The sequence below is a fragment of the Rhea pennata genome, chromosome 3 (genome assembly GCF_028389875.1).
Source record: "Rhea pennata isolate bPtePen1 chromosome 3, bPtePen1.pri, whole genome shotgun sequence".
Taxonomy (NCBI): Eukaryota; Metazoa; Chordata; class Aves; order Rheiformes; family Rheidae; genus Rhea; species Rhea pennata.
The window spans coordinates 15,786,970-15,814,161 of NC_084665.1; the positions used below are offsets into that span (position 1 = coordinate 15,786,970).

The 27,192-nt window shown below is 38.4% G+C and overlaps 1 long non-coding RNA gene across 2 annotated transcripts in view; it reads left to right on the forward strand.

Moving 5' to 3' along the window:
- Nucleotides 1-213: 213 nt before the first annotated feature.
- Nucleotides 214-27,192, forward strand: part of LOC134139142 (uncharacterized) — a 204,250-nt gene continuing 177,271 nt past the window's right edge. For both annotated transcript variants that reach the window (XR_009958080.1, XR_009958081.1), the window contains exons 1-2: nt 214-373; nt 1,169-1,258. This is a non-coding gene — a long non-coding RNA (uncharacterized LOC134139142). The remainder of the gene's footprint in view (nt 374-1,168; nt 1,259-27,192) is intronic.

The window sequence follows — 27,192 nt, forward strand, 5'->3', positions numbered from 1 at the left end:
CCATGTACTGCTAAGTTGGGTCTAAGCTATATGAGGATAATTAAAACAGTAAACATGCCTTAAAAAAAAAAAAAAACTGGCTAGATGTCTGTGTGCCTTGGTTCTGCCTGACGACCCAAGGACGACAGAGCGCGCGTGTGCTGGCTCGTTTCCAGCCCCACGCAAAGTCGGGCAGCTCCCAGAGGCTCGTAGGCAGGACAGGGTGCAGCGAGCCCGGGTGTGTCCGTGAGACATCCTCGCTGCGTCCCTGCTCTGGAGTCTGGTGCTCTGGTCGTCCCCTGCCAGGCCAGTTAGTCCCAGCCGTGGTGACTGACTGACTGACTGACTGACTGCTGCTGGTGGCTGCTCATTTCTGGAGTCTGTGCACCAAAAGGTAAAACGGAGAGCTGAGGAATAAGGCAAGCGCCATGGGAAAGCTGATGTCGGGATACATGGCGAGAATATCTGTCCTTCCTGTCTTTGGAGAATAGGAAATAAAATACACAGGAAGTAAAATCCTGCCCTCCATCTGAGAATGACTGCTGTATTTCACCCAACTGGGACTTTTTTGATTGCATCATAAACCCGTGGCAATACATTATCCACACTCCTATTATAAATATGCAGCAGTTCAATGCTGCTAATAAAGTAGACTTTGTTTTTTCTCTCCAAATGGATTCTCCTAGCTTTGCTGACTATGTTCTTTCTGGACAAACCTGTGTGGGATTTTCTTGATGTGTGGTGTTCTTTGTGTGGGTTTTTTCCCACCCTTCCTTCAATCTAATTAAAAATACATTGCAAAACTGGATGTGGCGAGTGGGTTGTGGACTCTTCCCTTTATGGATTTGAATAACAATAAAATGGTGCTGAGCATGTCTCGAACTATGTTAAAATGAGAGAGGGGAGGAATACTTAAGTTAAGCATGGACTTAAAGCTGGCAGTTACTTACGGTTCTCCTGACACGTGCTCTAATTTTGCCTGACATTTAGCATTTATACTAGCTGTCTGAACACTGCATTATACTCCTGAGTGAATGAACTCCTCTGAAGTATGCACAGTTTTCCTAATGGTGCATTTTCCCCAAATAATTTAATATATTCTAGATTTTTTTTGACTGACTTCTTCTCATCTCATTTAAGGAATACAATACCAAGAAAAAAAATCTTGTTAATTATGTATCCTCAACAGAGGAAAAGAGTAACGTGAGAAGAGGAGCGTGAAGTGTTCTGTCAGTGCAGTGCAATGGAGAGCTGCTGACTTAGCACTGAAGGAGATCACGTAAGGGCTTCTACTTGCTTCCTTTGTCTCTTCTGCTGTTTTGAAATGTTTGAAATGTTGTTCTCCTCAGATGAGTGCGAGTGTGGTTTTTTTTTTTTTCTTTCTTTTTTTTTTAACTATACCATTTGCATTTTGTTTTTTCTCCCTCCCTATGCTGTTATACTCTATGTAAGTACCAGAGAAAATCTGCCTCATAGTAAGGTTCTAGACTGGACAATTATAGGAATGAACAAATCCACTTTCCAGAACATCAGTGCTTCTCCTGGTAAATGTATATTTGTTTGCAACGATAATTTTAGCAATTAAAATGTAATTAGAGACTAAATAGATAAGAGTAAAGCAGTAGTCTCAGTGTCATGAGAGGTTTCTGACTGCTGAAAGGTGTTAATCCCATTTGAGAGTTTTAGGAAGAATATGCAGTAGCAATTATGCGATTAATAGACATCAGGGTCTACTTTCTGCAGCTGCTTTTCAATTGATCTGTTACAGTTATTGGAGGCATATTTGCACACTGCAGTAACATAAAGGTTAGCTTGTGAGTAGGGCAAGGCGCAATTAAAACTGAAAATTGAGACCTGTAACATTAATTAGAAAATCATTAACTACCATTTATGATAATATGCCATTATGCCTTCCCTTCCCCCTCCTGCCAATTTATCACTTTGCAAAGGACTGTGCAGTTATATTGCACTTGCATGCAATCTCTTTGGAGGTAAAGCGACAATTTTGTTCGATACTTCCACTAGCATATGCCATTTCCTGTCAAACAAACAAGGTGCGGGGGGAGGCCGAACCCTTTGCATGGCTAATGGAGAATCCATCTCCCGGTTGTGACCATATGTGCAGTCTGAGAGCAGGACCACCACTGTCCAAGCCTGCTCTCACCTGGAGGCCACGTGTGCTTGTGGAAGATGGGAGGTTCAGGACATCATCTGCTTGCCCAGTAGGTTTCATACCTATTTGTGTGCACCTGTGTTGTTCATGAATTTATGTTCACAGAGATCCTCAGTTTTTGCTTCAAAAATTTATCCAAAATCTCTCCCTAAAAGTCTCTTTCTGTCCAGTTCCTATCTTCTTTCTTTCACATTCTTGTTAGCTACGAGAATACATTGGATGATTTAAGGATGAAATCAGGAATTATAATCCCTACGTGATTAAGCATTGCTCACGCAAACAAAACCACTCAAACACACAGGTGATGCCAGCAAGCAATCCTGAGTAGTGACAGGGCTGAATAGGCCTTAAATAAGTCGAATATTCCTCCTGTTTAAACCTGAGGCTCATTGGTAGGACTATGTGAAATAGCTTTTACAGACACTTGTGGCTAATGAGAGTGCAAAAGAAAGAAGATGGGGACTGGACAGAAGGAGATGTTTTGGGAGAGGTTCTGGTTAAAGAAGTGAAAACTGGGGGTTTCTGTCAATGTAAATTCAGGAACAACACCTAGGTTCTGCAGCTCATCCTTTTCTTCTGCAAATATCACACCTTGCTAGCACTTGTCTCCTTTTGAGGAAGTTGGTCCAATGTCCATTTTCTCTGGCGTGATGCTGTATCCTAACATCAGAGGAAAAAAGCAGGAGTCAAAAAGCTTTGAAGTATCCTTCAATCCTGGGACATTAGAAGTGCAAAAGAATCCTGAATCACACCTTTCACCAAGTTACTGGTTGACTATGGCTGGATACAGGAAAGCAGACTTCATTTGGGGTCACTCTAGGATTAGAGCTTGAGTCCCTGTTCAGTAAAGAATGGAGGTATTTCATTTTAAATTTGGGATTAGGTTGTTTTCTCAGCAAGCATGAGTTAATTTAATTTGAGTAAGGTTCAAAGAGGCTGTTGAACATGACCTTCTGAGATTACATGAGTAATTGTCTTGAATTCAGTGAAAACTTGCTTTACCTATTATTTTAAAATTGGATGTTTGCAAGACTTGCAAATTTCTTTTTATTGGGAGATAAAAATAATGTAGGAGAGGGTATCTATGAACAAGTACTACAAATTATATTTCTGACCCACGCACAGCTAGCAGGCATGTTACCTATTGTTTCTTATAACACGTTCTTTCATTTCATGAACAGTATGAATATTTAAATAACAGAACAAGCTTGCAGGTTTTCAAGACACTTCGTTATTGGCAGTGAAGATAGAACGGAGTCATTAAAACAAACAACCCCTCCCCCCAACCAAATATAATTTGTTATTTTTTAATTTGTCTGGCAAAAAAGACAACTCCCTGTTTAGAATGAGAACAACCTTTCTCTGAATTGCTGGTAATTAAGAAATATATGTTCTGAAGGTGATCACTGTTCCACGTGTCTTCCTATGATTTGGGATTTTAAAATAATTCCCTCTTCCTCTACTTTCCCTCCTACTCCCTCAAAGCCCAACATTTTGGGTTGGAACTGCCTCCTTAAAATTGTTTTTTCAAACGTGAGACGTGCTGTGAAACTGGAAAGTATTATCCATCTTTAGGGGAATCTTTATTTGGTACAGGATGGATTTTTATTTGCATAATGGCCAGTTGCCACCAACAAAAATAGATTTAGAGGCCTGCTCTTGCTTGTGGTAAATACAGTAGGATGGCAATTCAGCACACTGTAAAATATTCCAGTTCCATGCAAGGGGCCTGTGTTAGAGCTTGTAGGGAACATAAAGATGATGCCTACTCCTCGTGTGGCTGAGGAGAAGGTAAAGATGATCTAATCACACATTGTGGATGTCTTGATGCTGTATTAATTTATAGCAGGTTTTGCTACCTTGCTGTTGTGCCTCACGTCCCCAGAGCTCTCTTGTAGTGCATTACAGGTTATTTGCTCTGCCCGGGTCTGGGCCACTAGAACGAAGACTAAACATGTGTGCTGCTCTGTTCAGAGATGTCCCCTCTCTACTGTTGTTACAAAAACAGTGACCTAAAAGCTCCAATGTTGGTTGTGTGCCAGGAGATCTGACTAACCATAAGAAAATCTGCCCGAGTTGGCTAAAATGGTTTTGTGGTCACCTCAAGCACCAGGATTCTGTCACTGTGAAACTGCCCTGATGCTACAGGGAGGCTAAAGATGGGCAGCTGTTTTTTTGTTTCACTTTTATTTTTCTCCCTCCTTCCTCCCACCCTCCCTCTCTTTTTTCTTTGGTCTATATATGTCAAACATATTCAGCGATGGGTAGGCTTGACTCCCTCTTCACACTGCCTTACCCCTGGAGCTGCACTGGTATTTGCAGCAGTACGAGAGCTTTTTGGCTTGATGATAAAGCCACAGATGGCTAAGCTGGACTGCAGTGTTGTTTCCAGCCATGTCAGCTATGTGAGTTAGAGGTATTCATGAGCGAGGAGGCCACCTGTTTGGAAGAAGAGACTTAGCTCAAGACTAAGTTAGTATGAAGACTCAGCTGATGGTTTTACGTCGTGACAGTCTGATAATTTTTCTATGCATTCACGTGGCATGCCTCTGAAGGATTGACTATTAATGTTCTAAAGCTATGGCGCTATTTCTGTTGAAAGCTGGTCTTTTCATACATAGCTGCATCAAATAGCACAGATGTTAGGAGTATTCTGTGCAATAAGATGCTCAGTGTCCTAATTTACCTTAAGATAATTCAAAGTTATATGGCAAAAAGTACTGCCAGGTGGTGGGACCCACAGTTCATCTTTAGATTCATAATTCAGAGGGCATAGCGTGTCACCTGGAGAAATGTGACCTTGACAGCTCTCTCCCAGAGGACACATCAAGGAAGTAGCCTTAGCTGTGGCGGCATGCAGAGGGGTCGTGTTCATCTCAGCTTGCTGAAGAAGCATGTTCGACTGGTTTGCGTGGGACTCATCCTTTGAGGAGGATTTGGGCTTAGGAATTCCTGTTTACTTCCACTGAGACTGGGGACTCCATATCGTTTAGGTGGGTTAGAAAACCCCACCTTTGATGCAGAAGAATATCATTGTCCTGCCTGAGCTTTGTAGTAGTTGTCTTTTGTAGCTAGTGGTTGGTAGTATTTCATTTAGAATGCAGAGACAGCAATAAATTGTCATTTCTATTAATGCATGATTTGTACAGGCACAGGTCATTATAGCAATTCAATGCGCTAATCACTGTGATAATGGAGCCTAATTGCTAAGCTCCTTAAAAACTTTTTTTAAGAGAATTTATGCTAATACCATCTGAAGGCTTGCAGCAGTTTATTTCTATTTTGATCAAACTCTTTTTCAGGGGGGAAAAAAAAAGGTGTTCTAATTATGTATTTTGCAGAATGACCTTGGGATTGTAGATTCAGACAAGACAATAGGAACATTATCTTTTTTTCTTTCCTCTTTCAGTAAGTTAAGAACAGTGAATTCTCACATAGAATCTAATAGGTGAGCATGCTCTTATTAAAAACAGATAACCAAGCTCTCAGGGAGGACTAATTAAATTCAGTGCATCTCTTTCTTAAGTCTACTAAAAGAAATGGGGAAAAACTCAACCTGAAAATAGTCATTTAGAATCACCTGCTGTCAGCATGTGTCTTGTCAGCTTTAGGGTACTCTGACGATGTTTATCATGCACACGTATAGAGCACATGTGCACACAAAAAATGCTGTTGTGCAGAAGTATTATCTTTAGAGGGTGAACAATTGCATTTCCTTGTAATACAAAAACTTAAGTGTGAGGGTAGCACTTCACACAACACGTCTGTCTCCAGACATTCACCTAGAAACATCAAAGCACTCAGCCATATAAACGCATTAAGACCCTTTCTTAGCACGCTTTTAGTTCAATAAAATTATCACTTTTCCTTGCACACCTCAGAGCAGAAAATTGGAATGTGGTGCTTTGTCCAGTCCAAGAGCTAGACTTTTTTCTTCACTACTGCAGGATAGCAAATCTGGCTGAGCAAAGAACAGTGCTTTAAACACTTTTTTGGTAGCCAGACAGTACTATAGAACTACATCTGCTTTTATCCAAATACCACTTAACATTTTTCTGACCAGCACCAGAGCCTTCACCATATTCGCTACATGTAATGCCTATCTTTATATGAGCTTGTGGCTCTCATCTAGTCAAACAATTATACCATGAATAGTACATGCGTTTCTAGATGATTTTCATCCATTACAGATTTTGTGATTGCCTATCTTTGGAATTTTTAGACGGCATGTGCTACCTTTAGAAAATGAGGTCCTTCCTTCACTATATTTGTCAGCTGTAGCTTATAGTCTAATTTGTACAGTTGATTCCCTCCATGGAGCCTTTTGTTTGTGGATCAGCTGACCACGAGCAATATGGTTTGTTCTGTTTTCAGCCTCCTTTTTCATGACCCAAGGAACGTAAGCAAGTAAATCTTTTTCTAACTCATAAAAATGATCTCCTAATCAGCATTTCAATTTCTAGCAGTCGTCTTCAACACTGATGTTAAGAACATTGCACATGGCTACGTGGTTTCTACAGGTTTTCATACATACTCTTAAGCATTTATCTCAGGCTACTTACAGGTATTGCTAGTAACACTGATCTAAATTACTTTCTATTGTGTTTTATGGAAATACATTCAAAAACAGAGGCAATCTGCTGTAGCAGGCTGCAGCCTGTACATTGGGCTTAATAAACAGTTACGTTTGTGTGGGGGACTTTTCCACAAAACCTAATTGAGGATGACAGTTTGGTTATGAGAAGCTTGATGTATACATCAGTTTAAAAGCTTGTCACCTACTTGATGCATTTATTCAAGTCCTTTGTGCAAGCCAGAGTTCCTATTCCAGGCGAAGCATATGGTCTGCCACTTAGCACATGACATGTTTTTAGATCACGCTGTCTGCAAGCGCACAGTCCCTGAATGTGAATGTATGGGCTTGTCCTGTAAGAGCTTGCACCAATTTATTACTCGTTCAGACAGTTCTGCTGTATTGTTGGGACCATTTACAGATTAAATACGAGGAAAGGTTTTCAGGGTTTAGTCCACAGTACTCTTTTACTATCCTTTGAATTCTCACACTGAGGAATGACTCCCATTCATCCACCAGCTGAAATAATATTCATAGCAGTATAAATGCTTGCACTCGTATTTCTTGATAATAGTCATGTGGACAAGTCTCATAACTTCACAGACAATTCACTTTGCTTAGTGGGTGCTGAACTTGATTTTATAAAGATTGCTTAATTCATCAGGGTTAACTAGATTTCAGCCAGATATATTGAAGGTGATCTGAAGTCGAGCAAGCCCTGGTCTAGATAATAGCTGATCACTTACACTTTTGGTCAGCAGCAATGAACAGCTGCAGATAACTGAAATTTGTGCCTAAGGTCGTATATGTAGGAAGGTTTTGCTTCTTGGAGCACCAGAATAAAGCCCAAAGAATGTTCATAAATTATAATAAAAATTACTAGTTCATGCATACGTATGCCCTGAAATTTCATAGAGGTGTCAAAACATGCACATTAGACTTAAATGCCTTTGCATAAAATTGTTGACTGCAGACTTAATTGAAAATATTATAATTTCCATTCTAAACTCAACATCAAATAGTATGTAATTCCATGAATAAACCAGAATGATTATAAACTTGCAACCATCTTTCCTGTACTCATGTAAGCGTAGGATTTGGTAAAACAATGTCTATATTGTTTTATCTTTTTCTATTCTATTTCTATTGTTTTATCTTTTATCTATAAAGCAAAATATTGAGAACATTGTCTTTGAATGTTAATTTATATTTTGGACCACTGGTTGGTACCATTAACCTTATCCTATTTTCATTTGCTGTTTGCAGCTATTGATATGAATGTCTTGTCTCTGTTTTCACACACTGATTAAGAAACATCAGGAACAGAATGTGAATATCTGCATTCATACATGACCTGGAGCATTTTCTATTCAGGGTTTGTTGTTAGTTACTCATTTTAATTTTTTTTTTCAGAAGTTATCACTATTCGATTGGGAAGCAGAAAAGGTACCTAGTGACTTGGATGAAAAATTGCCTACCAGCCAAATGAATTCTAAATCTTGGGACGAGAAGTTATGAAAAATGGATAGGTTATGTTTCATCTAGTCCTGGGAACAAAAATGTTCCCAGGCTTCTTGGAAGGGCTGGTTATGCAGAACGTAGATGGAGTTTATGCATAGAACTACTTTTCCTGATATTTCTCCAGTGCCTTAAAGAAAACTGTCAAGTATGAAGCAAACAAGCATCTGGAAATACGATCAGTGCTATTAATTTCAATGGCTGGTAAATGCTTAAACGCAGGTGCCAGTAAGGTATTGGTGATGTTAACACTTCCGTGCCCTGCCCCCCTGCATCCCCTCCCCTCTGTCCCTCGATGCATGTAAAAAGGAGAGGGAAGGTACAAACTCAGCTGAGCATGCAACTTGTGAAAATTAAGAGATATAGGACTTAACCTGCTGAAACTTAAAGCCTGTGTGCTGTCCAGAAAGAGGCCTTAGAAAGGCTGTACAGTGCTGCTGTGTTGCACCAAAATTTAAAAATGAAGTTTTAGAGAACTGTACGTTTGACCTTGAAAAAAAAGGGGGGGGGGGCAAGGCCTGAAATGGGGCATAAAATTTAAGTGTTGATTGCTTTTGCATTTATATTTATGGACTGAAGATATGTGCTGTTTTTTTTTTTTTGTTTTTTTTTTGTTTTTTTTTTTTCTCAGTCCTGCAATATGCAGTTTTGTAGGATAGGGAAAATGAGCACAGGCAGGGAACTGGCAGAGATGTGGATATCTCCAGTTTTTTGAGGGATTCATCTTGTCTTGCATTTCCTGGTAACAAAAATTGCAATCTTGCTAGCTACATTATTTACAGAGAACTGCTCAACATATGTTCTGATTAATGTTCATTTTGCTCAAGGCTTTTTCTTGTATATCTCTATTTTGAGCAATGTGTTAAATAAAGCTCAGGTTAGAAGGTGCTCTGCCAACTGCTGTGCGGGGGAGAAAAACCCCTGGAAGTTTTGGGAGACAGACGTGTTTCTGACTTCAGAAAAAAAGGAAGCGAATGCAGGAATGAGGTAGCAGACTGAACACCAAAGCTAGACTAAATGATTGTCATCTAGCTGTTCTGTCTAAAAAGTACTCTGCCTGGATATGGTTTTTATTATCTTTTTAAATTGATGAATTAATCCCAGACATGAACAGGGACAGGGTTAACTCAGCACAATGTATTTTAGAAAACAGCGTTGCTGTCTCTTGTGGTTTCTGCACTTGTCATGGGACAGCTAGAAAGTGACTTGTATTGTCAACAATTCTGCTCAGCTCCAGTTTAAGAAAGAAAAAAAAAAATCAGTGTCTAAAAATACATTTTAATCACTGATTCCTGTCAGTATTCATTTCATTATCACCTGAGTCGGACATAGTCATGAATGCTACACTTATTAATTTATCTCAGGAAGCAAATTCTTGCTCAAGGAGCAGTTAAGTACAAGAGAAGGTCACTGTGTGCCCTAATTTACAGTGACTGTTAGCACATTTAAGTGTGCACTGCATATGCACTAGGACTGGCATATGAAAATTTGAAGTGCATCTGGTTTCTCAAGTTGCAGGTTGTGGTCATTTCAGAGGATTTACTGCAAATGAATTTCATTCTGTAGTAATTGTAGCACTCGAGACTGTTCTGTTAGCTTTGAATAATGGATTGGAGCTATCACAAATTCTATAGCTACCTCTCAAAGGGGCTGAATGTGGACTTTCGTGGTGCAATGGTTCTTCCTAAATAAGGCTTTTCTTGGGAGTAAAGAATGATGTGTTGTATTATGATGTAATTGCTAGGGACTTGTTCAGGAAATAAAAGAAGTAGCCGTTGTAGGATGGAAGCTTGAGCGAGGCAACCTCATAGTAATGGAGTTACTTGGAAACCTTGTTTCCTCCTGCAATTAATTTCATTACATTCATAGTATCTTTACTTAAAACTACTCTTGAATAAGCTGGGTTTTGTGTGTATTTTTTTTCTAGAGATACTTTTAAGTATGTGGCAACTAGTATATCTAAAATTATTAGTAGCTCAGAACAAATAATAAACTGTAGGAAAAACCTGATCTGAAATAACACTGGTGCAGTTTTGATTACAACAGGACTTTCTGAGAGAGAAATCAATGTGGAATGTAATCACTTGCATTCCTAAAGTACTCTTTGATCAAGGGCCTCAGCTTTGAATAAACTTTAAAATATCTGGAAAATATAAGAATATAAGGAAAATATAAAAAAAATTATACAAAGCTGTTAAAATCACTTTTTCAAGGCTGCAGAACAGAGGAATTAAGGAATGATACTTAGTCCGCATCTTGCATTTCAGTGCTCTGATTGCAGTTGTCTGTGTTTGACTAATAGTGCTAGATTAGTGTGAGAAGAAACTCACTGCAAGAAAATCAGTGATCTATTTTCACCATTGTATTATGATACAGCATTGTTAATTCAAAGTAACCATTACTTTCAGAACACTATATTGAGATTTAAACATTAGTAAAAAAAAAAAAAAAAAAAAAAAAAAAAAAAAAAAAAGAGAGAGAGAAATTCAAACAGTCTGTTGGCAAAGACTTAGTATTTACCTTTTACTCCTTGCATTTTTTCTTAAAGTCTTCTGATAGTCCTCAGCCTCCTCGTCTATATGGCTACATGCGTTCACAATTGATTCTACCTCTATTAAGACAGCTGCTGAAGAACTGCAATGTCCATCCTTCAGAATTGAATTGACAGTATTTCAAGGCTTGCTTTCAACCTGAATCAGGACAAACATCTTTCCATAGAGGAGAAAACATATTGCTTCAAGCTAACTTGACATAAATCCGTATCACACTCAGCTTTAGGAGAACCACCTGATAGTTTTAGTGCATGGGGTGCTATGTCCCTGTTCACCTTTGTGGACCAAGATCTTCAGGCTAGTGTTGTCTGCCCTGGTGTGCTGTGTTGCTCCTGTCGTGCGACTTGGTGGTTTGGACGGCTGGGATAGTATATAAAGCAGAATGAGATGGGGGCTACTGCAACATTTCTAGCAGAGGTAGATTGATCTTGGGTGAGTGAGAGAAAAAATGACAGGTGAAATTCAATATAGATAAATGTTAAGTGATGCATGCTGGGGGGAAATCTATAAAGTGATGGGCTTTGAACTTACTATTACCTCTCTTACGAACAAGATGTTTGGTTTATCGTTTGTGATAACACAGGCTTACTATTTTGTTTCAATCAAAAAAAATTGAGGTTTCAAATTATTAGAAAAGGAATGGGGGCAAAACAGGGAACACTATTAGGTCACTGTATGAAGCTATGGTTCACCTGCATCTTAAATCTTGTCTGGCATTCTCATTCTTTCATCTCAAAGTGGATGCTATATTATCATGAAAAGTTCAAGAAGGGTGACAGAAGTGATCAGAAGGGTGAAGAAAGGCTTCTATAGGAAGAAAAGTGAGATGGGAGACAGGTTTCGAGAGAAGTGGCATTCAGTAAAGGCTTTAATGAGTTATGAGAGGATCAAAGGGAGTAAACAATGAAAAATTTGTAGTTGTTATACAAGATCTGAGAGAGATTATAGAACATACAGTAGGTTCTTCACGCAATACGCAGTTGAGCTGTGCAACAGCTTGACCCAGGATTTGGGGATGCTAAAGTTCTTAAAAAGGGGGGGGGGCTATTGGATAAATCAATGGAATAAAAATCCATTGAAAAATGCTAAAAATGGTACCACTGCTGGTTTTGAAATTCCCTCATCTGCAAGCTACATGGACCCAGAAGACTCTTCTGGGGTAAGTTTCTGCATGTTTGCCCTATCCTTATACAGTTCACTTTGCTCTCGACTCTACTAAGCTAGATAAATACTTGCTCAGACTGAGTGTAGCCATGCTTACTGCAGTAATCTGAAACAACAGAGTTGTATGGTTTGACAAATTAAAGTATCTGTGTGGACTACTATGAACATGTATCTTAAATGGAAAGATATGCTGTAAACACTTCCTCTCCAGCTTTACTTATGCTTTGGTGACCTCAACTGTATATGCATGTAGAAATCTGTGCTTTCTAATCCTACAGTGTATTGATGATAATAGCAGGAGAGCAAGTGGTTGAAATCTTTGTCCTTTTGGCTTGCTGAAGAGTTAAAACAAATATATAAATGTGCTGCTTAGTAGCAGCCAGCACTCTCTCTGATATCAGTTCATAAGACTTTATGCTTTGCTCTGAACAAGATGCTTTACGGGGGCTTGTATGAGCACTTTGTCAACAAAGTCAATCTTGGGTCCTCATTTGAGAGAGAGACTGTGATTTAATTCTGCTAGAAGAGCTAGGCCTTTACCATGGAGTGGCTGGACCACACTGGTGGGTGAAGACTGAACCTTGCAGAGACCCAATTAATTGCATATTTTATAGCAAAAAAGTACTTATCCTAACCTTACCCACTGTTCCACAGAGCAGAAGATAGGCTGCTTGTATAACATAGTAGAGCTAAGAGGAAGAACAGCCAAAAAGGAATATCTTTAAAGAAAACTTATTCAAGATACTCTTGAAGAAAATATTGTTAATATAAAAGGGAGGTAGTAATAAGATAGCTGATCTTTATAGAGTTTCAGACTGATTTGTTTTATACAAAAGAAGAATAAATACATCAATGTTTAATAATTACGCTTTTCTGTTTCTAGACTTTCTGTACTTGCTACAGATTGTTTTTTAGAAATTGTTTACTTAAACAGCAGGAATATTCATAGTGGAAAAAGTGAAATTAAATTTGTTATTGACCTATTGGCACAGAAAGAAAATTGTTTCTCCAGAAACTTCAGATGTTTTTAAGTAGAGTTACAAAATGAGGAAGGGAATTTCTGTCTCACTTTTCCTTTGACGTTTTGCAAATGAAATTTTTCAAATCGAATAGTATGGGCACTCTTTTCGTGAGCCAGTATATTAACTGAAAACAAATTTTGGGGAGGATTTGAATAATTTCTCAGTCTGGGTTAATTTGGCAATTAAATTCTTCTTAAATTTATATTATATCAGAATATTGTATTTTGACATTTAGAAATTTCCCTGTCTGTCTGAAACAAGGCTTTTCCTGGAGAAAAACTCATTTAAACCTGCCTTTTAAATAATGTTTAATTTTACACAGGAAATGTTTAAATTTATTTCGGAAGGAAAAATACTTGTTGAGGCAAAGTGAGTAGGAGTGTGTATGTGCGTGCATGCATGTGCACACGTGCATTTTGGAATTATCTTTCAGTAGACCAAATTACATCTGTTGGTTGTGTTGCTAATAGAAGAAAAGGCCCTTTATCCTAGTTCTAAAGTCACTAGTCACGAAACATTTTTCTTGTTTTATTAGAACTGCAAAACCAATAGAAATTTTGCATATTTTGTCAAAGCTTCTCATTAGGCAAGAGTTGTATCCTTAAATATTGTGAATAACTTCAAATATTTAGTCTATTGTGGAAAATCGTAAGGTTTGCAGAGTATTTGCTATGAGGGTAATGTGAGCAAATCAAAAACATTATCAGCACCTGCTTCGGCAAAAAGGTGAGTGAGTTAAGAAGTGGTGAGTTAAGGGCAGGAATTAATTTCAGGAAAATGAAAATATTTGAACATCTTCAGTGAAAAAAATTCATCCTCATCTGTCAATAAACAATGTCTACTAGTTCTATTTTCTGAAGCTCTGAAAAAATAAGTGGATGAAAGTAAATATATAAAATGTGTGCACTATATGTATTTGGGTGTAGCCTTTTTGGGAAGTTTTAGTGGTTTATGTTTTATCTGGTGTACAATTTTCTACAAATCTTCATAGTGGAGAAGATTTAATGAAACTCTAAATAAAGAGGGTCCTTGATTTATAATGTTATAGTTGCTGTTGTCATTGTTTTAATATGAAAAAAGCTACAATTTTTTTAGAGACTGTACAGTTGATGACTAAAATGTAGACAGTATTCCAAGATTATTACTGTGGCAAGCTTCCACGTCCACTACAGGGACGTGAACAGGATGTTCAGATTGTTTATAGTAATTTTTATTATTGGCTTAAATGCATCAACATGACCTTTGCTTGCAATTTGCATAATGCTATTTCTCTTTGGTATAACAAGACTTAACAACCCAGTGTGCCGTAAACAGAATTGGCTGATTGTCTGGCAGTCATGGTGGAAACCAGCTGTGCTTTGTAGCTTTTGGTTCAACACAGGTTGCACTGTGGAAAGCATGTGGTGTGTGCATATATACGTACTGCCTAGCATTCTGATTCTGGTGATGTCTTGTCAATGTTCTCTATTTATTTAACCTTATCAATATATATATAAAAAAAGTGGAGTTGTACATATACACTGCTGTGAATGGTGTCTAGATCTGCTGATTTATTATTATCCTTGAAGATATTGTTTAAGATATTGTTTAACACATTTTCTGCAAAAAAAAGTATCTATTTGCCATACTTTACACCCAAAGACCTTTGAAGTACAGATCAAGATAAACATGCTGCTACAAAGAAAGGTTGGTGACCTAGTGCAAGTAAGTGCATGGGTATGTGCCATAATTCAAACGAAGGGTGCTGCTTTGATTGTAGAAGCCTATTTGATTTTTACTGTATATTTTAACAGGAAGTGTAGAAACCAGTCTTGTAGCAGTCAGATGTTTCTCGATCGGTCTTGCAGGAGCACGCAGGTAATCTTTAACACGATTGTGAAAAGGTGACAGTTCTGTTTCTTCCGTGACACTGGTAGGTGATTTATATATACAGCAGATCTGACAATGACATATAAATTTACAGCATGAAATATTTACATCTGAGTTTTATCCAAGGTTTAACAATAGTGTTGAAACCTCACTTTTTAATGATGACAACCTGGACAAGTACAGAAAGAAACAGATAGGAAGTACTTCTACTCTGACGCTCCATCAAACATCACTGCGTAAAAGAGAGGCCTCAGCCGTTCTCTCCTTGCACCTCTCATTTCTCTTTGTCCTGCTGGCAGCTCCTCCTGTAAATTGTGGCATAGGCTTTAGAAACAGGTAATTTCTCTTGTCATAACAAAAGTCTGGAGAAAAAGTCTATTTGTGTAAGCCAGGCTATGCTCTTACACACAGTCTATCTACTTTAAATCAAACGCTAGCAGGAAGTCAGTCTTCCTTTGTACAGCTTCCTAACAGAAAAAATATATATATACATCCTGTTTGAAAGAGCAGGGAGTAATTAATTGTTTAGTCTCTTTCACAGTTTATTTTGGAATAATATCAAGCTGGCTTGGAATGTACTCACTAACCTGTGCACTAACCTGACTACAGAGACTGCAGAAAGCACCGGAGAAGCGAGCCTAGAATAAGCTTGTTTCCACCAGGCAGCCTGTGGACCACTGCTTGTGCCTGTATGCGATGTCTAACGCTGACGTGAGAGGCTGATGCGTGAAGCGGCACCATGACAATAGCAGAAGATATCGTCAGACCAGGAATTCATTGCCCTGCAACCCTCCCGCACACCTCGCTTCCAAAGCGGGCTGTGCGTAAACAACAAATTAAACCCGGCATTGATTTTGTTACTGACAACGTGGTTAAAGAAGCACTGTGAAGTGGAAATGAAGAGCTGATGTAAAATCCAACTTGAAGCTCTCTGAGGAAAGTGACAAATTTTTACCCTAAATTGTGGATGTGATTTTGAAGAAAGAAAAAGGGATCTTGGTTATGTCCAAGCTGGTTAGAAAATAAGGTAGAAAGAGAGGAAATCTTAGGCTATATGCAAATAGAGTAGGAAAAAAAAAAAAAAACAGAAGTGGGTATAACTCTGCAATGCTCCTGCCAGTGTGTTTCAGGATAATTTTTGTTTTTCTTGAAACAGTAGCACATTATGGACCTGAATTCAGTTTGCAGCCCACTATCAATACCACACTCTTCTGCATGATATAGCTGACCAAGTCATTATTGCTTTTCTTATTTCTTGTTTTTTTCTCTCCTTTTTTTTTTTTTTTTTTCCATCCGCTTATGTGGAATGGTTTGTTTTTTTTTTCTATTTTTAATTTTATTGATTTCAGACTACTACTTGGTCAAGATCACTTAGAATTCTGAACCTGTCATTCAGATGGTTGCAAAGATTGTTATGCACAGAGTCTCTTTATTTTGCCATCCAGGTTATTAATAGGCATTTTGAGTAGAAACAAGCTGAGAACATGTTTCCAGGTTGAGAGAACCTCCTGATCTGACATAAACCTGTTGAAGCTCATGCTTGCACTGTGCCTGTGCAGACAACAGTAATGTCATTGCTTAGTAGTGGTCAGTGGAGCGCTTGGAAGGAGAGCAGCTATTGCTTCTAAAAGGTTTGCAAAATACGATGTAAATCAGCATTTTTGTCTGTCTGTGAAGCTTTACAGTGTGCTCATACCTCTTTTGCAAAGTTATAATAGATCTGTGGACCAAAAAAGATTGAAAAAACACTGATCTATATTGATTTTACCTAGCTGGTTATGTAATGTGACTTAACGCTGTGTCAAAAGTTACGTTAAAGTCAAGAAATACTGCATTAATTTCTTTTCCACTTTATGTAGGCTTGTCAGAAAATGAATTTGAGCTGGATTGATACAAATTATTTTTGACAAATCCATCTCTTATAATGGCGTGTGATTTTTTTTTTTTAGACGCTTAAAATATTGCTTTCTAAATCACTTCTTAGAGTACCTTTGCAGCTTACATTTTCTAATCTCTAACTCCCAAGGTTCCTCTTAAAATTAGCTATTAAATTTAATTTTTATAGGCCTAATGACTTTTAACAAGATAAATATAGCTGGAACTACTTTACTTTTGTGTACATACACACTGAAACAACTTAAATGTGAAAAAGCAAAAAGAAGAAAAAGTAAATATCAGCCAAATACAAAATATTTTCCCTGAAGTTACCTGCCTCTTGGTTTAGTATAACCAGACTTAGAACAGTTCCGACATTGTTCAAATGTTAACTAGTTGCAGTTCTTTCATCTACTTTTGTAAGGAGAGGGGGAATTGAATATAAAGAAGTGTAGAGAAGAGCACACTAAAAACTACGATGTCGTGAAGAAAGTCTGGTGCTTCATGGTGATTTCTGTCCACTATACAATAGAGAATCGTATCAGAGAAAGACATCAAGATTCCCAAGTTAGAGGGTCTGTATTTCCACAGCTCTCCAGGCTATAGATGTTCTCCTGACTCTGGAGTAACAATATGCAAAAGCATTTGATCTACAAAAATCCAAATGAATCTAAAGGCCTTGCTTCCACATTTACATATTGATGTAAATAAACCTGTGTTCAACTTGTACCCGAGGATTAGCACCAAGCCTAGAGATCAGCTCACAGATGTTACTGTTATCTAACCCAAAGATTAAGTCGCAGACAAGCGAAAAAAAAAATCTAGAAAACTAAAAGTATTTTAAAATTGCTGCAAAAAATAGTTAAATACTTTTATGGATATAGTGGTTTTCTTTTTAGTTTTGTGAGAAGTTTATGACAATCTCGAATGCTGCTTCCAAAATTTCTGAGAAGATTAATTGTTAATAAAAGCAGTGATAAATGCTGCTCTCTGCCACCTTCCCAGGTATTACTTTTAGATTTGACATTGGTTTCTGAACAGTCATAAGAACATATATGTTAAAGTCATATCTGATGCTTATTTCCAATACTGTGTGCATATTTTTTTTACTATGCTTAGCTGGAGAGATTTTATAGAGAAAGAACTTAATTATTCTCTTTTTCTCTGAAAGGTGGCATACAGGTACCTTCCACTTAGCGACATTTTCAGTTCTCTCATGAAAACTTGCAGCTGCTTTGTATTCGCACCATGCTTCTGGTGTCATTACTTCTCAGTTTGTCTTCTGCTAATATCGGGGGTCCTCCTGAGACGTGTCATCTCCATCACTGCAGGTCAATACTCATTTGCTTTCTTCAGGGTCCATAGCTCTGCCCCATACAGCGCCAGGGAGAGGCTCATTGTTAAAATAGTTCAGCAGAAGTACAATACCCAAGTCAGCCACTGGTGGGCTTGTGTTCCCAGAGTACGTAAGTCCTAAAGACAATAAATGGTAATTTACCCAACTGATTATCCACTGCTTTAAAACCCAGTCAACTGTTGACAATGAACTCCTTTTCAGTCATGCTCTATGAATCTAATAAAACCGTACTACAAAGGCAGGATCACATTATGAGGGTTTTTCTCTCCATTTGTGTCCCTTTATAGCTCACTCAAAAATAAGGCTAAGCAAAGCAGTTTAAGACCAGGGGAAAGATAAATCCTGCCAAGTCTTTTAATCAACAAAAGTGAATAATGCAGAATAAAATGCTAGGAGGAAGCACATTCTACTAAAGTTTTATTCAGGTTATTCAGTGTGATTTATGTCAGCTACTGTTGGTCACTTCCAGCTATACTTACAAGAATATTTTAATCTTGTTGATACAGTTGTTTTTATTGTGTTTGGTCCTTCACCGGAACCTGTTCGCAGGAGGATTTTCACTTTGGAGAGAACTTGGAAAAAGAGTCTTTTTAGAAAAAGAAATGCACTTAACCAAGGTTTACATGTTTTTCCTCAAAGCAACTTCTTAAGATACTAAAGAATAAGATGTTCATGTTCAATAAGAATAAAGATAATCACTGTTTTAGAAGTTAATGAACAGAACACTGCAAGGGCTTGTCTGGGTGAATTAATTCACCCCGGTGGCAGCTTCTGTGAGGAGTCATTGATAGCAAATTTGTGTTCTTCGGGGATGTGATTCAGGGGCTACTATCAGAAATTTGTTTTCATTCTGAGTGTGAAAATCTTAGACTCTCAGTGGACTCGGTCACCTTGGCGAGTTTGTGGCTGCTGCTGAAAACATCGGTGGCTTTCTGATTCTCCAGGCTACTCCTGCTGATTGTTCATAGATGCCAGTATCTGCTTTCCTCCAACTATAGCCAAGAGTGCTACTTTTGCTGGAAAGCAAAAGTTTAAGATGTGATTTTTCATGTGGGACACTTGACTGTGGGTGCTGACAGAGGCAGTTGTCTCTAGAACTGTCCTTACCTTTCACTAGCCTGTCATGTATTCGGAGCAGGCTCTGGTACAATTCTTAAACTGTGCTACCTAAGATAAAAATACAATAAGAAGTAAAAGCTGTGCTGCAAATGTTTGATTTTTTTTTTCATCTCTTTGTTAGTGATCTTTATTTTATGATAGTTATTTGCTTACTTTTATATGGATAGTGCTTTGTATTTAAGTTGGAGGAATAGGTTAAGTGAGCTTTTCAAACAGAGGTTAGTGATGGTCATTTCTTGAGATTTCTTGCTTAGTCTTGGAATGACCTTCTGGAAAAATATTTCCTACCAAACTGGAATGAATTCTAGTTCATGTACATGAATTTTGCCACAAAGTGGATGGCTTTGTTTCCCCAAGGGCTAGACTGCAGCAATAAGTTTATAGCTTGGCTGAAAAATTGTTAGTGGGACTGAGATATATATGACTAATTTTTCAAGTGAGGTTTACATTTGTGTGTGTGTATATGTGTGTGAACATATAGTATAAATAAATGTATGTATTGTGTGTATATATATGTGTGCATGTATATATATATATATATATATTTTCAAAATAAACATGAAGGCAGATGGTATTTGAAGGTTACTTTCCTAGAGGCAAGCATAAATATGCTTGATGTAAACTTTTATATGAAAACTAGCTGTTTGCTTTTTCAGATTTTTTAATCATAAATTCCTAAGGGTAAACTAGAGTAGAAAATATGTCCTGATTTTGATTGTTTTTAATTACATCACCAGAAATGATGATTTAATCTTCTGGGCAAAATCATCATTAGAAAACATTTTTCTTTCTTTCTTTCTTTCTTTATTTATTTTTCCCTTTACATGAAGAGAGCACAGAGGAAAAAATGAAGTTTTCTTTTAGTCTTTTAAATCATGGAGATTATTACCATTTTATGTTATTGAGGTCACATCAGAGACTTCACTGGAGACATAAAGAAAAATCAACTTTTCAATATTATGGCAGAAAATCCAACATTCCACATACGGTAAATGTCATAATTTTATGAACTGCATGGCTAAGTGCACTCATCCTCATTTTCCAAATTCTCCTCTGCTGATACTTTTACAAGGATTGTTCTCAGGTTTCTTTAAGCTCGTAGTGTGCCTCATGGAAGGACCTTAAATGTTCAAAGAATTAATATTATCTTGTGCTGACATTATCGTCCTACTGTTAAAATGTGTATTTGACCACTGGTGTGGAGTTAAGTACTTTAATTAATAAACGCATATTTTGAAATCAATTATCAGAGAACAAATTTGATGGTTTGGATCACCTAAGTGAATTTTAAGCTTTCCATTACAGCTAGTGAAGATTCTGTTTGGCCTTGTACTTGAATTGGTTTATTATTCTAAGCTCTCTGTCCACTTGTAAGTGGTTCTTGCAAATTAAGGCAAGTTTCAATATTTAATATTCTGTGTGTTTTTTGCTTTCATAGAAAAAAATGCAGTTGGTGGTTGGCCTACAGGATAGCTGGATGCCACAACTCTTGAAAATACAAAGAAAACCAGAGGTTGGTCTAAAGACCATAGGAAACAGTTGAATCTTTTAACATTCATTTTCAAATGAATGTTATCATCAGCATCTTCAGTCAAAACTAGAGATTGTGACTTCAAAAGTTAAACCATCAGACCTACAACCCTATTCCAATAAGATGATTGTAATTCTATAATTGTCTTCCTGGCAAGAAGAATAAGACTGAAGAATCTGAAGACTCTGGAAGAAAATGAAGCAATTAAATCTTATAAAATTCAAAGAGAAGGCTACATAAATTTGGATTTTGGCTTTGACTAGTTGTAAGGGAAGCTGTTCAACAATAACACTGATCACCTTAGAGGTGGGAATTCTGTTGTCAACAGGTCATTTTGAACAGCCTCTCCAGGCAACTGAGGCCAGTGTGTGTGAACTCTTACCTGCAGAAAACCCTCTGCAGTTCTGATTCTGTGACTGCAGATGTAGATACTACTTTTCCAGAGACTGGACGATGGTGCAAATTTAACCTTTTGAATTTTGCTTTTATTTTTTCTCTTTTCTTTTAAGGTAGATGAACTCCTAGTTATATTTAAAATATTTCATATTTAGTAATATTTCATGTTTATCCTTAAGATGTGAAAGTGAGTACTATGTACGTAGACATTTGAGGTAACATAGACTTAATGCAAGAGCGAAAGAAATAGGAGCTCTCTGTTTAAGTTTTCCGTAAAATGCATTTGGTTTGTTTGAAAGTCTGTTTAAAACTTACTGTGTAATTTCTGAGTGTTATTTTTACACTTCAGCTTAGTGCAAGGAATTGTGATAGAAAGGGAGAAGATGAGAAAGTGAAACTGGAACAAGAAAGAGATATCAAATTTCTTAAATTATATTAGTAACAGCACAGCTCTCTTAGCATTTTAGTTTCATTTCACTTTTAATATGTAAAACGGCAATGACACCTGCTTTGCTGTCTGTGAGAAGGGAAGGGTGTTTCCCACCCTGGAGCTGGAATATATCAACTGAGTAGCTCCTGAACTCTGATCTGAACCCAGAAGGAGTCTTGCAGCTCCCAGGTAAATCAGTGCAGCTGAGAGCAGGTAGAGCAGGGGACAGTTTCTCAGGCTATTTAGTCTTTATTTTGTCGTAGGCATGGCTGCTGTTGCTAGCAATGAGGAGTGGCCGAGAGAGGCTACCTGTTGCTGGAAGTACTACATTTGTAATCTTCCTGTTTACAGACGTTTAATAAGCATAGTTATAAGCAAATGTGTCGTCATTATTCCTTTCCTCCCACGCTGCCTTGGAGGAGGTTGTGATGTGTCAGACTGGATATAAGGAGTTGACTTTACTGCAGAATGGAAGAAGAGCAATTGTGCTTGTGCCCAGATTTGGTACGCTCTTGGTTAAATACACAGATCTGAAAACAGAGGCAATAGTTCAAGGGCCTGTATTGTCCATAAACCCAGCAAAAGATTATAGGTATCCATAACTATCATGTGTACTCAGAAGTAAAGTAATATATTTTGAGAGAGAATATTTTGTGAGAGAAAAATCTAAAACTGATCTCATCCTCGTTCCAACCTCTTTCTGTACTCTAAAAGCTTTTTTTCTTGGAGAGAATGACGGATCGCTCTGAACCGCAGTTGACAGTGGTAAGGTTGTCCTTTGAAGACAATTTTATGTACCCTCTCTGGTACAGAAGTAAATCCAGGCACTAGGGAGGGAGCAACTTGTCAGTAAGAGAATCACATGGTGTACTGCTGTATATCACCGTGCTGCCCCCCTGCTCACGACAGTCTCCAGAGCTGCTGATACAGAGATATATCACATGCTTTGGTAGCTCCCAGAGCTGCCCGGCACTGCAGTTTCAAGGGTGGTGGTTTGCCACTGCAGGCAGCTGTTTGCAGGACTGAGCTCCTTTCTCCTGAAGGGAGAAAGCTCAGAGTCTCCAATCAGTCTCATGCCTGCAAGTTATGTCTTGAACTGTTCGTTCTGTAAACCGAAACAATATGTATTCATAGAAAAACATTATTTTTTAGAATGCTGATAATTTTATTATTAGAATTCCCCGTTCTAAGTAAGTTTTTAGAAGCAAATAGTGAGTATTGAACAATACGTACAGAGAACAGAGAATGGTTTAAGGGCATGTTCCAAACCCCACTGAAATCAATTATAAAACTCCCATTGACTTCAGCTGGCTTTGGAAAAAGTATTAATGGAGTGTGAGTAAAGACTCCAGCTATTACATCTAAGCAGGTGCTCTGCCTTCCTTCTAGCTGGTATTTAAGTTCTGGAGAGCATGTCCTTTGTTGACAAAAGCTTTATTCTTTAAGTGGCTGATTCATTTTAAAGTTTGGATCTTGTCCTTGTCAAGTATAGATAACAACGATTATTCCTCTTAATGTATATTATTATACTGTCCTACACAGAACTATATAATCAAACCCTTTCTAAATTGACGTGTTTATTGGCAGTAGCAATAACATGTTGGCAGAGTTCAGAGATGCTATTGAAAAGAGTATTGGTTTAAAAACTGGTTTAAAAATTTGGAGATATGAAATATTGCTGGGGGGAGATCAAGGGTATGCTGAATTGTGATGCCAACTTCTAGACCAAAGGACAAAAGATTATTACAACTCTGTCCGTGTCACATATGATAGCTGATCTCATGTGATTTTCTTTTTTTTTTTTTTCTTTCTTTCTTTCTTTCTTTTTTTTTTTTTTTTTTTTTTTTTTTAAATATACTTCCTCTGGTATTGTGGAAGGCATATATTGAATCAGAGTTCTTATTTATTCCATTTCTTTAAACTAACCTGATGGCCTCTGATGCCTGGGAAGGAGGAGCCGGATTTCATGTCCTACAGGCTTTCTTGAGCAGGGGACAGTGTAACATGCCTCCGTATACTGTAACAGTGCAGCTCAGCACTTACCTAGGTCTGCTTCTCTGTCTGTTGTCATTAAAAGCGCTGGTGAAAGAGGGTTTTTTTATCCAGTTTAGGATCTCACACCCCTGGAGTCTGAGAAGGGTCCGCTACTGAAAGCGTTGTGCTCGCTCACCTTTTGGTTCCCAAAGCAAAGACCAATAGTTTAGTAAGTTTTTTCAATTTATTGAGAAAGGTAAGTAAATGTTGATTTGTGGCTCCTCTAGATTCCATTCAGTTGTACAAAATACAGTACTTAGGAGCCCTGTAATGGGCAGCTGCCAGAAAATGGGTATTGATACCTGTCTGATGAGCTCTCTGTTGAAAATGGACCTCTGTCTGAAGGTTTCTTTTCATGTTGCCAATCCCTCCCCTCTCCTCCCTTATAATGCAGGCAGAGTGCTGTGCTTGGAGGAACATTAGCACTTTAAGCCTAAAGAGGATTATGTTAAGATTAAATGTGATGACTCCTTACTGCTACATACAGAATAAATCTAGAAAAAAAGAACTTGCTTAAAATGCAGCCTTCTCTTTACATTTTCAGAGTAGAAGGGCTGTGACTTAACAGTGTGCTTTGGCATGCTTTTCCCTCCCCTGTCATTTTTCCCTCTGCAGCTGCTGGTTTTGGAAGGCGCATTGCTGCACGCATTGTTAAAAATCACAGCTGCTCTGCATCTATTGTCAGCCCCAGCTATTGATTTGGATCATCCAATTTTTATCTGTAGAAGAAGAAAAATGGTTATTTAAAAAGGCATTTGTGCAGGACCCTGAGTCAGCCAGGGCCTTGATGCAGAACTGTCTCACCTTTTCTGTGTGGCAGATGTGCCAAAATGCTCAAAATGCCTCCCAGCCTCTATCTTTGTTTTTTTGGAACAAAAACAAGCTAATAAACTAGAAGAAGAGAAATATTTTTAAATAGAATACTCAGATTAGTTGGGTCAGACCAATTTGAATAAAACAGTTCCCTTTCCTCAGTGAGTCCTTGAAAGGTTGATGCTTGCTTCTGATTTTACTTTTGTCTACAGCTGCGAAGAAGAGTCCCCATCACTGGTTTTCTGGTTGGAATAGCTGTAGGCACCTCTCCTTGTTTATCGTCATCTCTTCTGAGCCTCCCCATGGGTACGCTCCGCCTGCTCTGCCCCTCTCCAGGGTGTACACATCCGTACTTTGGCTGCAAGCTCTGCCGTTTACCATTTCTATCTGCCGTGTGCTGCAGCCTGTGACCTCAGCATGTGTCAAGGTGTTGAGTGGTGTTGTCCCCCTCCCAGAGAGGGTCCCTCCAGCACGGGGTTGCAACCGTGGCTGCTGCTTGGCCTCACCCTTGTGAAGGAGCGCACGCTTGGCAGCGATTGCACAGCAAACTGGAGAAGCACATTGTGTAGTATCACCTCACTTTACACAGGCTTTCTACTGGCATAAAGGTCCCTCCAGATAAATGCTAAAATCTTTTCAGATTTCTAATAAATGCTTATGTTGCCTCTTGCATATCGTGCCTCTTTGCTTTCTTATTAAGCAGCTAAACTGGAAAGTTCAGAGACCTCCAGAAGAAGAAATATTTTGTTGGTATTTAGTGGTAAGTGAGTAAAAAAAAGGATACGAGAACAGGAGGTCCCTGAATCACTTTTAAGGTTTACTGATTCTTGGGAATTGTTTTGACTAGCTGCAGAAAGGTAGTTTTCTCAAAGGATGATCTGAATATCTCCCCTTGCCCCCTACCTCCGTTCTGATGCTAACCCCAAAATACTTTTTCTGGTGAGCTCTCACAGGGTGTGCTGGTTTGTGGTATCCTTTATCTTATTTGTTTTTGACTTTGTGACCCTGCACTCTAGAAAATCCCACGGTGATTTGCTCATTACCTTTAGATTAGAACATGGATGACTCACATAAGGGTGCTAATGAGGTATCCCAGTAGCTGCAAAACCACATCTCCTGCGATAGACAAGCACAGAAATACTTTTTCCATATAGGTAACTGAGATATCACAGCAATAATAAGATTGTATCTGTGTTGGTTCCTCTACCCACACTCCCATTCCCAAGAGGCTGGGAGATATATTCTAGGGAATATTTGAGAAAATATGTTTGGGCAATCCAGGAATCAAGTCAGTATGTTCTAAAGCACAGTGCTTGAAGCTTTAAATTAAAATATAGGATTTTAGGGCTCCAGGAACTGCTGTAGATTTTCCATGTCATTGTGGGAGAGATCATTTAACAAAACTCTTTAACAAATGGAAAGTGCTATGACTAGTTTTGCAGCTGAAATCAATTTCACGATGCTATTGTAAAGACTGACAGAGAGAGGTACAGCATTTTCAATTTATGTGAAAATTTCAATTGCATATGGTAAATACCAGCGCTACAAAGAAATGGAAATACATATTGTTATCACACCAGAGAAGATATTTCGAAATTAACATTGCCATGTTGCCTTCACTGTGAATTTTATTGTATCAGGTTAAATCATGAGTATGGTAATAAGCTGCAAAATACATTTCATTTGTTTTCTTAAACATCAAAATAAAAAAGTGCAGATTTAGATCCAAATATGTGCCTGAGGTGTGCATGTTTTTAATTAAGGGAGTATTTGCAGCAGACTATTTATGCTGTTTAGAGGCAGAGATATTCATTTAGGGGTAGCATAGAGACACATTCTCGTGTAGTGCATTTTGTTCTAGCTTGCCTAAGAAATACAGATAGGCTATGTCATTTACTTCAAGGGTTGAGTGATACTAGAAGAGAGGAAAGCAATGGAGACCTATGCTTGAATGCTGTACGCTGAGGAGTTCTTTGGAGACGCAGAGTGGAGGTAGATCCCACCCCTGGAGCGAGATAAAGAAAGGAACTGCGACTCCTTTGGCGACCCATTTCCCCTTGCTAGATACAACTGTTTTGTCTCTCAAGAGAGTCTCTGACTTCTTGTGGGACGCAGGTTTGTAATCGCTTCACGTTAGCAGCTGAAGGATTTGACTTGCGTACACGTGCCTGTCGTGGGGTTTATGTGGTGTGCACCGTGGAGTCGCACAGTGCCTGTGCACAGAGAGGTTATGGTGGGCAAGTTTTGCAGCTGAGGTTACGTGTGGGATATGGGACCTGGGACGTGCCTTTGCGCAAGGCATATTTTGCCTACACTGCTGACTGTGCGTTTGGCATGCTGTGGAAAACATGCAGCTCACGACACATTGAGGAGTTTATGGCATAGCAAAGGGAGCTTGTCTCCTGTTTGGAAGTTTGGCACTTCACTATTACTATTGAAGGACAAGCATTTTGGGTTTGGGATGGAACAGATGTTGATTTGTTTTGCTCTCAAGCTCTGCATGTGATTTACCATGTATTTTGTGCCAGTGTTCAACTCACCGGGCAGTGTCTGTTTTGAGCTGTAGCACAGTATAGTGAAATGCAGTCAAAGCCTCTGTAGGGATGCCATTCATATATCACTGCGCTTGCAAAATGAGACTATCGGTAACTGCGAAAAGGATTTCGAAAAAGCTGAAGGAGGCTGTCTAAGAAGACAATAGCTCTGTGTGGCTACAGAGTATATTTCAATTCCCTACCTGTTTACCCTATGAATTGCTTCTTACCTGGAATGAGAGAGATGCACAAA